Source organism: Zingiber officinale, chromosome 10A (assembly GCF_018446385.1).
Source record: "Zingiber officinale cultivar Zhangliang chromosome 10A, Zo_v1.1, whole genome shotgun sequence".
Classification (NCBI taxonomy): Eukaryota; Viridiplantae; Streptophyta; class Magnoliopsida; order Zingiberales; family Zingiberaceae; genus Zingiber; species Zingiber officinale.
The window spans coordinates 69,730,576-69,748,047 of NC_056004.1; positions in this window are offsets into that span (position 1 = coordinate 69,730,576).

Genomic DNA, 17,472 nt, shown 5'->3' on the forward strand with positions numbered 1-17,472 from the left:
TTCAAAAGGTTACCTGAAAAGTCTATTCGAAAATTTAAAGATTTCAAGAAAGTCTTTCTACATCATTTCTCCAGCAACAAAAGGTATCATAAGACCCCGTGGAGCCTATTCTCAATTAAGCAAACATCTAAAGAATCCATCCGGGCATATATTAAAAGGTTCAATCAGGTAGCTATAGATGTAACTAATGCTACTACTAAAATATTAGTAAGTGCTTTCTCTCAGGGTCTAAATGATAATGATTTCTTTAAAGATTTGGTAAGAAATCCTCCTGTTAATTTTGATTCCTTGATTGAGCGGGCTACTGAGTTCATTAACGTAGAAGAAGCCCAAACTGCTCGTAGGAAAGAAGGTGCTCCCTCTTCTCCTACTCACGCTAAGGAGAAAGCTCCGACCCTAGTACCCCAACCAAGAGGGCCTAGAATAACTCATCCACCTCATCGACAACCAGATTATCTTCCACAAGCTGTACAGCATGTAGAGATGCAGCCGGAGGCACCAAGGAGATGGTGCACTTATCATAAAACTAGCAGTCATCACACTGATGACTGTTTCATTTTTAAAAATAGACGAGTCAATAAAGAGCAATATCAGAGACAGAACTATTACCGACAACCGTACCCTAGGCAGCAGAGTCCGCTCAAGCCGGAATATCGCCCGGATGGAACTCGTCAAGAAGCAATACCGGTCCCGGCGGGTACTAGCCAAGTATCCGAGAAAGCACCTTCTGAAACCACAATAACCCGTCAGGAAGAGAATAGAAACAATGCTGCTAGGGGCAATATCAACATGATTACGGGCAGACCCACTGATGGGGATTCTAACAGAGTCAGAAAAGTACATGCCCGAAGATTGGAGATTCATGCAGTAGGGTGCAGCATGGAAAGAGCGGCCGGTCCTGAAATAAGCTTCAGGCCCAAAGATCTAGAGGGGGTAGAGATACCTCATGATGACGCATTAATCATCAAAGCTGTGATAGCTAACTACGCCATCGCTCGTACCTTCATAGACACGGGCAGCTCTGTCAACATTATATTCAAAAAGGCTTTTGATCAGCTGCAAATTGATCCAATGGAACTTCAATCGATCGCAACTCCTCTGTATGGATTCATAGGCAATGAAGTGCAACCTCTGGGGCAAATAAAGTTGGCCATTTCTCTGGGGGAGGAACCCCTGGTGAGAACCAGGAGATCTTATTTTATGGTGGTAGATGCTCCATCTTCTTATAATGTGATATTGGGTCGGCCTGCCCTGAATGAGTTCAGGGCGGTCGTTTCTACTTTCTGTCAGAAAATTAAGTTTCCTGTGGAGGATCAGATCGGAGAAGTACGGGGCGATCAAAAGACAGCCCGGAAATGTTATGTAGAAATCATTCGGACTGAGGCTAACACCGCCCCGAAAATTCAAAGAATGGAAGTTAATGCCATTCGGGAAAAGTAGCCCGTCCTGGTTTATGAAGAAAAGGAAGAAGTTCAGATCCAGACCGAGCGGCCAGAAGCTACCACCTATGTTGCAGCCGACCTTGATCCTGATCTTAAAGCTGAGTTGGTGCAATGTTTGAAGAAGAATAATGATGTGTTTGCCTGGACTCCCAAAGAAGTTTCGGGCATTTCTTGTAACGCCCCGCCCCTCCTGCTAAGGCTACGGGGGTTACCTTGCGACACATACATACTTAACACAGCGGAAGTCTTACTTAGAGAATTTAAAAACCTTTTTCTTACTTAAAAATCACAATAGACATAAAAGGTCCACATAGCATACTTATCATAAATTTTGGGTCTTAATACCAAACACATACTTAAAGTCATGGAGTCATAAAGTAAAAACATCAACATGGCAAATTTCTTATTAAATGGAAGCAGGTCATTTCTTTTAGCCAGTCCACTACTGCACACATCCTTCAAGCCCTCCTGCTGCTCCCCTAGTACATCCATTCCTTACCTTTATCTGTGGTACAAGAAAGTAAGGTATGAGCACTCATGGCTCAGTAAGTTCCTTTCCTACTCACAAAAATCGTAAAGCATATATGATCACAAGTCATAAGGTATAAAGATAATTTCAACATATCAAGCAGCATATCATGGCATATCATACATAACATAAAGTATCATGGCATAATAAACGTGATCATCAAGTGTATCCTGTCATAGCATAACATCATCATAAAAATCATGGCATAATCATAAAGCATAAGCAAGGTAAAGTCCTAAACATATATCATGCAACATATGCAACATGTCTTTGAAAACTTATACAATACATACTTAAACATAATCTCAACATGATTGGGATCCCGGCTTGTACCACATACATAAATGCGCGCGTCCTATGTAGGTCCAAGGTAGCAAGTCTTGAACCCCACAAGACATACATACTAGGCCTGTTTCTTAGTCCATCGACCTAGGGGCACTTAGGAGCCCATCCCTAACGAGGCCCGTTTCTTAGTCCATCGACCCCGGGGCGCTTATGGAGCCCACCCTTGGTACAAGCCATACATAAAGTAAAGTAGCATGTCATACATATCGTAGTTCTTATTCTTACATGCATATCATGTTTCTTGACATATCATAAAACATGCATTTTTTTGGGCACACAGCACATGCATGAATCATAACATACATCATGAACATATCACTTAGCATATCATAAAGCATGCATATTTGGGCACACAGCACATGCATGAAACATAAGCTTGCATAATGAACATATCATTTTTATCATATACTAAAGTATGCATGATTGAGCACATAGCACATACATGGATCATAAGCATACATAAATGAGCATATCACTTATCATAAAAAGACATAACCATTCATGGAATCGTTAAATACCATCTCATAATTCATTCATAGCATGTGAGGTACATCTAGGTCACTAAACCTATATGGCCGAAAGTCATGAATAGAGGCATGATCTCTAAACAACATACAAATATAAAAATCTCATGATATCTTCACATACTAGCATAAGAAAGGTCATAAGCATGTTAACCTAAATTTTTAAGCCCTCCTAGGTTTCTATTTCTTCATGGCCGAAACCTTACATGTAGAGCAAACAAGTTCTAAGTAACATGCAAACATGTAAACCCTAAACTCATATCATATCATATTTCATAAGGAACCACTTAAGCATATTTAGTTTGGTTTCTAAGTTCCTTAAGCTCCCAAACCTATCATGGCCGAACCCTAACATGTCACCTTCTAGGTTACAAGTAGCATGGAAGTGTTGAACCTTAAGCCAATATCTTATACATTTTTCATGAGAAACAACATAAGCCTATTAGTTTCAAATTCTAAGCTTCCTAGACCCCTTAACTAAAGGTGGCCGAAACCTACAACTCATGGAATTAGGTTTATAATGGCATAAGAGCATGGTAACCACAACTACATTTCATAGCATATATCACAAGGCATCATAAGCATATATAAGTTGGGTTCTAAGTTTTTCTCTAGGCTTTTAAACTTGTAGTGGTCGAAACATATAAATCATAGAATTAGATTTTTAGTGACATAAGAGCATAGGAATCACAACTACATTTCATGGTACTTATCACAAAAAAAAACATCATGAACATTTGTAAGTTGGTTTCACATTTTTCTCTAGGCCTTTGTACAATAATTGGCCGAACCCTAATAAACATGTACTACATTTCTAGTGGCATAAGAGCATGGAACCATAACTATATATCATAGTACTTACCACAAGAAGCATCATGAACATATATAAGTTAGGTTCTAAGTTTTCCTAGTCCTTTAATTCCAAGGTGGCCGAAACATGTGAGTTAGGTTTTTACTTTTCATATGGCCTAAAAGCATGGAAAACCTTACACAATTTTCATGACATCATAACAAGGAGCAACATGAATAAATTTAGTTAAAAATCTACACCTACTAGCTTTAAAACTTAGTGTGGCCGAAAGTTACATGTACTCAAAATTCTATGCAACAAACAACCATAAAACATCCATTAGTTTCATATTATTTTATCAAGAAAGTCATGAGCTTCCTAGCCTTAGTTTAAATTTTCCTAGACTTCAAATCTCATCATAACCGAATCCTTATAAGCATGAAGTAGGATTTATAACTAACATACAATCATGGCATAAAACTTCATACCTTGTCTTAGGAAAAATCTTAGCATGCTTAGCCCTAAATTTAAAACTCTCTTAAGCCTTTTCTTCTTACATGGCCGAATAGTCATGGGCATGAAAATGGAGTTTCAACAATATACGAGTAAGAGAAAAAGTTAACAACATCATTATCATAGGTTACATAATTCAAGAATAAGGAACATGCTTAGTTTGAGTCTTAAACTTACCTAATCTTCTTGTTCATGCTTGGCCGAAAGTTTAAAGCTTATGGATCTAAGTTTTCATCATTTATTCTAGCATGGAAACCTTAGATTACCTTTTACATAAAATACATATCACAAGAAAAATAGTAAGCATATCTAGTTACAATTTTCTTAAACTTTTCTTCTTCTTTTGGCCGAATTTTCTTAAGGCAAGTCCTAGGTTCTTAAGCGATCTAACTCCATGAAAAACCATACAAACTATTGTACCACAGGTGAGGGGAAGCTTACCTAGAAATCACTTGTTAATCTTTAAGAAATGGTACCCTTGGTGAAGAGGAAGTAGGGAGCCTCTTCTCCTAGCACTCCTTTCGATTTCTCTTTTGTAAAGGCACACCTTGAAGGTTCCTTCTTGTAGTTTAGTTTTCTCTTAGGGAGAAACCTAAACTTGGCTTGTGGAGATGAGGGAGGAGGATGCTAGTCTCGGCAAGGGTGAGGGAGAAGGGAAAAAATGAAATCCTTTAGTTCCTTTCCCTTTTATGCTAAGTAGGTGGAAGTTACCAAAATGAACTTTGCTTCCCTTCCTCCTTAATTCATGCATGTATTTTCTTAATGAGAATATGTCTTCATTCCTTTCCCTAAATTCATCTCTTTACTTCCCTCTTAAACCCCACGAAAATAGAGAAGGAAAGGGAGAAAGACAACTTGTCTTTTGCTACTTTTCTTTCTTAACCAAGAGGTAAACAAGGGAAGAAAGCCACTTGATTTTCCCTTTGTTCTTTCACTAAATTTTAACTTTACTTTCAACTACAATTCCCATCATTTCCCTTTCACATATTATTCATTATCCTAGTGGTTAACATACATAAATTTTATTTCTATCCTTGGTGGGAGGTTCAAGGTTCAAACCTTCACCTCTTCTTTTTATTTCTCTTATTTCTTCTTTTCTTTGATTCTTCTTCTTTTATGTTCTAAAGAAAATAACACCCATATACTTATCTTATAATTTTTTTTTGTGGGTGTTACATTTCTCCTGCTATCATGGAACATTCCTTGCATGTCTTCCCGGATGCCCGCCCAGTCATGCAAAGAAAGAGGAGTTTTAGTGCGGAACAGAATCAGATTATCAAGGAAGAAATAGCCAAGCTTATGGAGGCCGGATACATCAGGGAAGTTCAATTCCCAAGCTGGCTAGCCAATGTGGTATTAGTCTCTAAACCCGGGAATAAATGGCGAGTGTGCATTGACTTTCGGGATCTTAACAAAGCTTGCCCAAAGGACTATTATCCACTACCCAGAATCGATCAGCTGGTTGACTCCACTGTCGGATGCGAATATATCTCTATGTTGGATGCGTATCAAGGTTATCATCAAGTCCCCTTGGCCAAAGAAGATCAAGAAAAGGTTAGTTTTATAACACCTGAAGGCACTTATTGTTATAATGTTATGCCCTTTGGACTAAAAAATCCAGGAGCAACCTATCAGAGGCTTATGAATAGGGTCTTTCAGAAGCAGATTGGTAGGAATATGGAAGTATATGTTAATGATATCTTAATTAAGTCTCTTCAAGCTGCTGATCTGTGCAGGGATGTGGAAGAAACCTGCAAGACATTAAGACAGTATGGGCTCAAATTAAATCCAAACAAATGCTTGTTCAGCGCGAAAGGAGGAAAATTCTTGGGATATATGGTGTCCGAGAGGGGGATAGAAGCCAACCCGAGCAAAGTCAAGGCACTACAAAACATGGAGCCACCTCGCAACATGAGGGAGGCTCAAAGATTGACAGGCCGAATCACAGCCTTGTCTAGATTTATTTCTTGATCAGCCGATCGTAGTTTCCATTTCTTTAAAATATTCAGAAAGGCTAATAAGTTTCAATGGAATGAAGAATGTGATAAGGCTTTCCAAGAATTGAAAGATTATTTGGCTACCCTCCCTGTATTGGCTAAACCTATAGCAGGAGAAACTCTGTGGGTGTATTTGTTGGCTAATGAAAACGCCGTGGGTTCTGTATTAGTCAGGCAAGAAGGAAAAGAGCAACAACCTGTATATTTTTCTAGTCATTTATTAAAGGGAGCTGAGTGTAGATACACTACACTAGAAAAATTAGCTTATGCTCTAATATTGACTGCTCGGAGGTTACGCCCATATTTCTTAGCACATGAGATTATTGTCTTAACCAATAGCACTCTTGGACGGGTATTACTCAACCCCGAGGCGTCGGGATGCTTAATTAAATGGACAACCGAGCTTGGGGAATATGACATTCAATATCAACCCCGCTCAGCCATCAAGGCGCAAGCTCTAGCAGATTTCATCATAGAGGTTCAGGGCCCAGAAGAAGAAGATACCTGGAAGGTTTATGTGGATGACTCTGCAACTAGACAGGGCAGTGGAATTGGTATTCTCCTTATATCCCCGAAAGAAGATAGACTCCAACTTTCCATCAGGTTGAACTATAGAGCTACCAACAATGAGGCAGAATATGAAGCTTTAATAGCTGGCTTACAAGCTGCTCGGCATGTAGGGGCAGCTCGAGTCCTTATATATTCTGATTCTCAGCTAGCAGCTCAACAATTATCAGGTAATTTTGAAATCAATAATGACAGGCTTAAGTTATATGCTGAAGCATTCGATAAGTTGAAGTCTCAATTCCAAGACGTAAACATACAAAAAATTCCTCGATCTAAGAATCAGGTGGCAGATGAATTAGCTAAACTAGCCTCTGCTGTAGTGCCATGGAGTCTTGATCGACCAGTGGAACAGACTCTGTTAATTTCCTGTATTAAGAGACAAACCGATATAGAAATTCAGGGTGATTGGCGAACTCAAATCATATTATATTTACAGCAAGGTCTTCTTCCGAAAGATACAGAACAAGCCAGGGTATTCAAGAAATGAGCTGCTCATTATACTATGGTAGGGGAGCAATTATATAAAAGGGCTTTTTCCAGACCCTTGCTCAAGTGTGTGGGCACAGAAGATACACAATTTATTTTACAGGAGGTGCATCAAGGTTCTTGTGGTAGTCATATAGGAGGAAGATCTTTGGCTCGTAAAATCCTCTTAGCGGGATATTTCTGGCCTACTCTACATGAAGATGTCGCTAAACTGGTAAGAACTTGTATTTCTTGTCAAAAGCAGCATAATATATTACATCACCCTACCCAGTTATTGAGAACCTCTATAGTCTCGTGTCCCTTTGATCAGTGGGGTATGGATATAGTGGGTCCATTTCCTATGGCTGCTGCACAGAGGAGGTTCTTGTTGGTGGCTGTGGATTATTTCTCTAAATGGGTGGAGGCAGAACCACTTGCTAGAATTACAGAAGACGTGATCATTAAATTCTTATGGAAAAATATAATCTACAGGTTCGACATTCCTCATAAGTTGGTCTCTGATAATGGAAGGCAGTTTCAAGACGATAGAATCCTAGACTGGTGTCAAAGTTATGGGATTACCCAGGCCTTCACCTCTGTAGCTTACCCGCAGAGCAATGGTCAAGCAGAAGTAACTAATAGGGAGATTATTAGAGGACTGAAAACTAAGCTAGATCATGTCGGAGGTAGCTGGGTAGACGAATTACCCAGTGTTCTCTGGGCATATCGTCTACACCTCGTGAAGCTACAGGAATCACTCCTTTCCAGTTAGTTTATGGAGGAGAGGTAGGAGTAGAGTCTGACAGAAGACAATTGTATGATGAGGATAACAGAGATCGACGACTTATGGAGCTGGACCTGATCGAGGAAATAAGAAATAAAGCTGCTACTCGTCTTATATCTTATCGACAACGGATGAGACAGAATTATAACAAAAGAGTCATCCCCAGATTCTTCCAAGTAGGGGATTTGGTTTGGAAGCGAGTTAAGCCTGTGGGAGATGTCAGTAAGTTGGCACCACAATGGGGAGGGCCTTATAAAGTAACAGAAAAGCTTGCGTCAGGCTTATACTATCTCCAAGATGCCGAAGGAAGAATGTTGGAACACCCTTGGAGCGCTAATCATTTGCAACCCTATCGAGCCTGATTTGATCCTACTACTTTAAATATGTTCATAGTGGCGAATTGAGATACTTGCAGTTTATGTACTTTGTTTCTTTTGATGAAAGCCAAGTAAGATAAATATTGACACAGGAAATAAATGTGGTTCATACAAATTGATAAACATCAGGAGAAACCTCCTTTCTATTTTTCAAGCAGTAAAATAAGGGGAAATCTTAAAGGCCTATTCAGCTCCCCTCAAGGAATTACAAGCCAACATGAGGTTAGCCCAAATATTATACTTTCGTATAAACCAAAGTCGATCGGGAAATTCTATGAAGTAATTCGGTCGGGTCTTCATAGGAGGAACCGAAGACTCTAAACTATTCCAGAGAAAAAGTCGATTGGGAAATTCTATGAAGTAATTCGGTCGGGTCTTCATAGGAGGAACCGGAGACTCTAAACTATTTCAGAACAAAGTCGATCGGAAAATTCTATGAAATAACCCGGACGGGCCTTCATAGGAAAAACCGGAGACTCTAAACTATTCCAGAGAAAAAGTCGATCGGGAAATTCTATGAAGTAATTCGGTCGGGTCTTCATAGGAGGAACCAGAGACTCTAAACTATTTCAGAACAAAGTCGATCGGGAAATTCTATGAAGTAATTCGGTCGGGTCTTCATAGGAGGAACCGGAGACTCTAAACTATTTCAGAACAAAGTCGATCGGAAAATTCTATGAAATAACCCGGACGGGCCTTCATAGGAAAAACCGGAGACTCTAAACTATTCCAGAGAAAAAGTCGATCGGGAAATTCTATGAAGTAATTCGGTCGGGTCTTCATAGGAGGAACCGGAGACTCTAAACTATTTCAGAACAAAGTCGATCGGAAAATTCTATGAAATAACCCGGACGGGTCTTCATAGGAGGAACCGGAGACCTATTTCAGAACAAAGTCGATCGGAAAATTCTATGAAATAACCCGGACGAGCCTTCATAGGAAAAACCGGAGACTCTAAACTATTCCAGAGAAAAAGTCAATTGGAAAAATTCTATGAAGTAATTCGGTCGGGTCTTCATAGGAGGAACCGGAGACTCTAAACTATTTCAGAACAAAGTCGATCGAAAAATTCTATGAAATAACCCGGACGGGCCTTCATAGGAAAAATCGGAGACTCTAAACTATTCCAGATAAAAAGTCGATCGGGAAATTCTATGAAGTAATTCGGTCGGGTCTTCATAGGAGAAACCGGAGACTTTAAACTATTTCAGACCAAAGTCGATCGGGAAATTCTATGAAGTGACCCGGACAGGTCTTCATAGGAAGAACCGGAGACTCTAAATTATTTCAGACCAAAGTCGATCGGGAAATTCTATGAAGTGATCCGGACAGGTCTTCATAGGAAGAACCGAAGACTCTAAACTATTTCAGAGTAAAGTCGATCGGGAAATTCTATGAAGTAACCCGGACTGGCCTTCATAGGAAGAACCGGAGACTCTAAACTATTCCAGAGAAAAAGTCGATCGGGAAATTCTATGAAGTAATTCGTGTAACACCCCTAGAAAGCCTAGATAAGAAAGTAAGGATAATGAGAGTACGAATGAAAAGAAGGTGTAAATATTCTAAGTTAAATATTAAGATGGATTTAGATGATTAAAACTTTATGAAAGAAAAATAAAGTTGAGAATATAAATCATCTATGCATGATTTATAATGGATGGAATTAATGTAGACAAAAGGAAGAAATATTTCATACATATATATGTATGAAATATTTATGCATAATGCATAATATTGTAATATATGAGTTATTATGTACAAAAGAAAATAAAATGTTAGAAGGGAGATTGAACCTTGGATCTCTTGTAAGGAACATGTATAGGATACCAAAGGGGATAGGAGAATTATTGATAAGGAGAGAAAGGATTAAGTAGTTAAAGATAAGAAAGGATTCTTTCTACTTAAAAGGAAAAGGAAGTAAAAAGAAATAAAAATATACATAAACAAGTTTTGATCCTTGGTTCTCTTGTGGATGCATGCATGTGTTAACCAAGTGGGATAGGAGAGGATATTGTAAGAGGAGAGATAGGAATTTTAATTAAAGGAGAGAAAAGAGAGAAATTAAGGGAAAGAAAAGAGAGAACTCAAAAGGCATTTCTCTAGAATATTCTTGTCATTTAAGGGGAGAAATGAATAGGGAGGATGGATCAAGTCAAGTTTCCTCCCCTCATTTTAGTATAAATAGGCATGGAGGGGTGACTTCAACTTCATCCCCCACTCATTCTCCTCCTCTCCTCCCTTTTGTGCCGAGACTCACCTCTCCCTCTCTTCTTCTTCTTGTTGCCGAGCAACACAAGAGGAAGAACCTCTTCTTCCTCTTCACTCTCTCCCTCTTTCTCTCTTGTTGTTGCCGAGCAACACAAGAGGAAAGAGAAGCCTCTTCTTCCTCCTCCTCTCCACCAAAAGACCTAGCCACTCCTCTCCTCCATTGGTGCCGAGCAAAGCAAGCAAGGAAGAAAGGTCCAAGCAAGTTCTCAACTCTAGGAAACTTAAGCGAAGAAGGTAAGCTTCCTCTCACCTGTGGTACAAGGCTTTTTATATATTTTCAGATTTTATGAGGATTTTAAAACCTAGAAACAAGTTTGAGAAAATTCGGTTAAGAAGAGCTTTCGAAATCTAGTGAGGTTTAACTAAGTCTACACTACATGATAGATTTTCTATGCCATGGAAAAGGGATCTTCTTCATGTTTTTACACCTATATGATGCTTGATCAAAGGAGTACTTAACCCTAGAATTTCGGCCAAAAATATTTTTAAGAGGCTAGGGAAATTATTGTTTTACCCAACTAGTACGAGGTTCTCCCTATGAAATGTTAAGGATCATGTATTTGTTTTCTTGTTTAGAAGATAATTGAAAATAAAAGAAAAAAAAGGGAAAGGAACCTAGGAAGTGTTATACATAATGAGAAGGAATGAAATTTATGCTATGTATATGCCATGATATGTGATAGCATAGGAAATGCTATACATAATGAGAAAAGAATGAAATTTATGTTATGTATATGTCATGATATGTGATAGCATAGGAAATGCTATACATAATGAGAAAAGAATGAAATTTATGTTATGTATATGCCATGATATGTGTTAGCATAGGAAATGCTATACATAATGAGAAAAGAATGAAATTTATGTTATGTAAATGCCATGATATGTGATAGCATAGGAAATGCTATACATAATGAAAAGAAATGAAAAATGAAATGCATGAAAGATTGTTAGGGATATGATATGATAGTTATGCATGATAAATTATTTTGTATGGTTTGTACCAAGGGTGGGCTCCGTAAACGCCCCGGGGTCGATGGAATAAGACTCGGGCCTTGTCAGAAATGGGCTTCTGAATGCCCTAGGTCGATGGAGTAAGACTCGGACCTAGTATGTATGTATGGTAGGGTTCAAGACTTGCTACCTTGGACCTACTTAAGAAGCGCACGCATTATGTATGTGGTACAAACCGGGATCCCCTCTAATGATGATATGAATTTCAAGTACTTATAAGTATAAGCTTTCAAATTCATGATGCATTGCCTACATATGTGCTTGAATTATCTGATGATTAGATATAATGTCATGATATGAATATGATACCCTTGTATGTCGTATGCTTATGATACTACGCATGATATTAATATACGATGATTTTCGGTTTTAGTGAGTAGGAAAGGAACTTACTGAGCCATGAGTGCTCACAGCTTACTTTCCTTGTACCGCAGATAAAGAAGCTGGATGAGCTAGAGGAGCAACAGGAGGAGCAGATAGTGATGTGTGTGGTGGTGGCTCGGCAAAGAACGATCCGGACAAATTAATATGATTAGTTATAGAATCAAAATATGCACATTTAATCTGTGATATCATGCTTATAAAATAAATGTTTAAAAAGAATTTTTTTTTTTCTTCCGCTGCCATAGTATAACTGAAGCATGTACGTAAGTAGTGTACGAACGTAGCGCCGCCCTAGGGTAAGAAGGGTGGGCGTTACAATTCGGCCGGATCTTCATAGGTGGAACCGGAGACTATAAACCAGAGCCGATTGAAAAATTCTATGAAATACATCAGGCAGGATTTCACAGAAGAAATCAGAGATTTCAAACTAGCGCAAGGCATAATTAATCAGGGAATCTCCGGATTTCGAAGCCTAATTAAGCAGGAATTGAGAAGGGATTCTATACGGGAGCCCAGATATATGAAAGTCTTTATTCAAAATCCGGTTGGGATATTATACTCAGCCTGAAGATCAATAATTTTATACAATTCCGTATCCAGTCTCAGCTAAGATCATTCATCCTCGGGGAGATACAAAGCATACCGGATGTTACTTAAGGAAGAATCCATCAAGACAAGGCTTAACTCTGAAAGATGAACAAGGGATTTTCTAATAAAGTTTATATTTAGCAATCAAAAGCATGTCAGGAAGGGGTATTCTTAAACTAACATAAAGGAGAAGCAAGTAAGTGTTAAAGTTTTCTTACACCTTGCAAGTACTTAATTACTCAGTATCAACTACACTTTTTCCCACTGTTAGTTCTTACTTTACAAGTTTTTATGAATAATTTCCTTAAACATTTGGAAAAGGGCCTTTCAAATCTGAGGGTAGTTCTTCATTAAGCCTGCGGCGATTTATGAAAGAAAGGGGAGGTTCCCTGGGTAGATATCCACCCTCTTTTAACTGTTGGAGAACTCCCGATATGGAATGATTTAGCGCACCCACTATCCTGCGAACAAATTCCTGGGCAAATGCTGGGGACTGTAAGTAAGCTTGCCGCCATTCTTCCCACCGACTCTTTTCCTGCTCCTTATAATTCTGGAAATCAGCTTGCAGCTTTGTGTTTTGTTCTTTTAAAACATCCTTCTCCGATCTTAGCTGTTCCAATTCCTTCTGGAGCAGTGATAATTCATTATTTTGAGCTTTCCTCATCTCTTGTTCCTGTAGAATAGTGAAATCATGAGAAGCCAGGTCCTGAGCTTGGTCAGAAAGACAGGCATTATGAAGATTCTCTACTTTCTCTAAGATAAGACTTTTCTGAGAAGCATCTAAGAGAGCTTTCTCTTTTAGAACGATCTCCAATCGAAGACCGGAATGCAGTCAATCGACCTGTAATTCTAAGGTTTTTCTAGCCAGCTCTTTGTCTTTTAATAGTTGCTGGCATTCTTCCAACTCTTGTTTTAGGATCCCCAATTGTTGATCCTGTAAGGCCACCTTCTCTTGTAATCGCGGCAGGTCACTAGTAGAAGAAGGAGGCGCGGCCCTCAATGTTTCCAATTGAGTTTTTAACTTCTGGTTCTCCTGATCTTTAGCTACGAGTAGCTGGTCAATTTGTAAACTTGAGGCAAGTAACTAAACAAAAAGGCAAGGTAATTAGGAATCAGTAGACAAAATTGATAGCATGTAACCAGAAATGCTCACCACTATTGTCTGGCGACTGTGACGATCAGCTCGATGAGGAAGACTGAGGCCCCTTAGCTGCTCTTGACCTTGTGACCAAGATTCAGCTAATAAGCCCTGTAATTGTAACGAGCCATAGCTAGACGGTTCAGAGGGTCGTCCCAATTGAGAAGGAAGACCCAAAGCTTGTCTGAACAAAGGTCGGGGAATGGAGGACACAGGAGGTAGAAAAGAAGAAGAAGACGCAATAGGAGGAAAAGCAGAAACAAGAGGAGCAGAAAAAGAAGTAGATGGAATCGATGGTAAGACAGGGGAGGGGGGTTCAACAGCTGAAGGACTAATATTTGGAGAAGATCTCCGACAAGGCGTCCGTTTAGCTCGAGACCTAGAGGCCAAGGGGGGCAAGGCCAATGCCAAAGGAGCAGAAAACACAGGAGGAATATCATCCTTCTCAGGAGCAGAGATCGGGGAAGCTGAAACAATAGAAGAAGAAGGGATAAGCAGGCCAGGTCTCATCATCCTAAGAGCAGGATTAGAGATAAGATGAGTGGGAGCTGTCGGGGCCTTACCTCTCTCAAGAGAGATGGGTGCTGGGATAAGAGGAGTTTGCACAAAAATACCAAAGAAGTCGCTAAAAGGAGAAGTCTTAGTAAGATTTGGCTTCCGAACTAAGGTAACAAAAGACTCTTCTTCTTCCTCTTCGGCAAGTGAGGCAACCTCTGCCCGTCGTTCTTCCTCTGAAAGCAATCCCAGAGTAGAGGGATTAGGATCAGATCGGCGGGTATGTAACCATTCTTCCCCAAGGCTATTGATAAAAGACTTAGTCACAGCAGAATTTTTATACATGAAGGCTGGAAGAAGAGCATCAGCTACAATATAGATATCAAACACCATTATCAAAAAGGATACGCTAATTAGTATAGGCAAGACAAAATAATTATACCTACCAAAGGAACTGTCCAAAGGAGTGTCAATGTGGCCTATCCCGAAAGGAAACATCAAACCCTCTTCGATCAGATGCGGCAAACTGAACTTTGCCCCTCGCAGTTTAGGTAGAGCAGACGCGACAGAGGGATCATTGAGGAGACCATGAGTGTCAGGAAGCAGGGGTAGGTCATGTATCCATTGAATAGGAAATGGAGGAGGAGAAGGAAGACACATATAAATTTTTTTTTTATACCATTCACCTTGAGGGGGAATGCGATTGAATAGAATGGCCTTGGGACGAGACTGAAACTTAAAAACACTAACATCTACCCGACGAGGGATGAAGAAGTGATGGAAAAGACGAGGAGACAGCGGGAAATCTAACAGTTTGGATACTCCAACGAAGCCTATTAGAATGGAAAAGGATTGAGGGACGAACTAGTTGAGCGGGATAGCAAAATAATGGCTAACCTCACAAAAGAAAGGGTGAAGGGGAAATCTGAAACCTTGCAAGACTTGGTCCCTGAAGATGGAGATGCATCCTAAGGGAGGAAGGTGAGGACCCTCATGAGGAGCAGGACGGATAATGTAAGAGGGAAAACCATAAGTTGCCTGTAAGTCCACTTCTTCTGTATCTATGAGGTTGGAAGAACACGAGAGGAACCACGCCGGAGGAGAAACCGCCATAAAGAGAAGGGGTTAAAAGAAAAGGAATTGAGAAGTGAAAAGATGAACAGAAGGAAGCAGAAGAAGACTCCGTAAACCCTTGTCCCTCTTCTAGTCCTGTGCTAAAACCTCTAAACAGAAGAGGCGAAAGGGAAAAGGAGAATAAAAGGTGCTCAGAATGTCAATCATCATAAATAGGTAATAATATCAGAGAATAAAATCAAGGGAAAGAGATGAAGTCAAATAAACTTCCTCGGAAAAGATGTAAAGTTTCCTTAGAAGTAATTTTTGAAGAGACTTCATAAAGACAAAGCCAAAATTAGTATTATAAACATAGGCTCAAAGCATGGGTGTAGTATAATATAAGTTGAGCATCGGATATTGATCAATAGATGAAACGGGGTTAAATCAAACCATCCTGATGAATCGACCGGGACAAAAAGTAACCCAGATCCGCTGACTAAAGACTCAGTATAAGCCATTGCATAGGATGTGTAATGTTAATACCCATAAGACCTGACAAGGAGGTAAATCGGTCGATTAAGATAAATCGACCGATATCGGAAGTCCCCTCGAAATATCGGGCGGTACTTATATATCGGTCGGGTTGTTGGAGAATTAGTCGTAGAGAAAAATTGAGCATGGATAAGCCAAGTGACATTTGGTACATTTACATGAAACTGACAAATTATCTAAAGATAAAGTAAGATTAGCAATCTAGGGATACCATTCAGAACCACATAAGTTTGTCGGAGGATCATGGCAAAGTCTCGATCCCCCTTCTTTACAATAACCGGAAATTAAGTTAAAGTTAGTTTTGGGTACAAATCAGGAGACCTTTCTTTAATAAGTCTGCGACGGTTCAGGAAATTGAGAGGAGGAACGCGCACTAAGTAGCCCTCCTCTTCCAATTGTCGAATTGCTCCTTTGGCCCTTGCTGTAAAAGTAGACAAGATGGATCTCACAATCGGTCGGTTGAATTCATTAGACTCAATCATGGCAGTAGCTCGTTCTTTGTAACGAACATCTTCATGCTCCTTATAGACCACCAACGCCATCTGAGAGGTTTTCAATTCATTTTCCCTAGCAGCAACCTCGGCTTTGGTCAAATCAAGGGAACTGTTTAGAGATGTCACCTCGTTTTCTTTCAATTGCAAGGCCTTCAACTTCTCACTCAACTCTGCTTCATAATTATCTTTTAACTCGCCAAGCTTTGAGGTCAACTCTTGATTGAGGTCTGTAACCAATTTGAATTGGGCTTCAAGACTCTCAATTTGAGTTTCAAGTTGCTTTTTGGCGGCAGCAGAAAATTCGACAGAAGACAGTTCGGTAACTTGCTGTTGCAGCCTTTTGTTCTCCGATTTCAATTTTTCGTTCTCAGTGTATAAGATGTGTAATAGTCGGGAGAAACCCATGTTCTCTAGCCACCGCTGGGAGCATATCCAAAACTGTGAGATAGTATTTCAGAAACAGAAAGCAGGAGTATATAATCATACCTTATTCTCTTTATGAGAAAAGTGGTCAATCGCTTCAGGGATGGAAAGCCCCTCGAAAAGGGGACGAACCTCATCCCAAGAATTAGCAAAAGAGCCCCCTAGTAATATGGGGAGGACAGGGATGGTAGAAGAGCTAGCTGAGAAAGAAGAAGTAGGGATAGATGGTGGAGCAAAAACCAAGTAAGAAGAAGGCGAAGAGGGTAAAGATCCTGAAGTCGGAATAGACAAAGGAAAAGTAAAAGAAGCGTCACCAGAAGTACTAGTTTTAGGAAAAGGAGAGGTAGGAAAATTCAAGGAAGGATAAAGTTCTACTAATGTGGGCTCATCGGAAAGAAGATCAGTTGACACAAAATCTTCTGAAGCTAGCTCATCGGCAGAAAAGAATGAGCCTCCTTTTTGGAGGAGGAGCCCTGGTTAGCTTGCGTCCTGGACGTTTGCCCGTAGAAAATTCAGTTATGGGTTTATCAGAGCTACCAGGGGATGTAAGCTCAATAAGAGGAATAGAGGCAGATGAGGAGACAACAACAGCTGCGGGAGATGGAATAGTGGAAGCAGGATCAGCGAGGATCTGCGCAGCAAGATCCCTAGAAGAACCTCCTGGAGCCTCATGAAGCCCCGACGAGCTAGGCACTTCGGCTAAAATAGTTGGCCCTTCACTTACAGG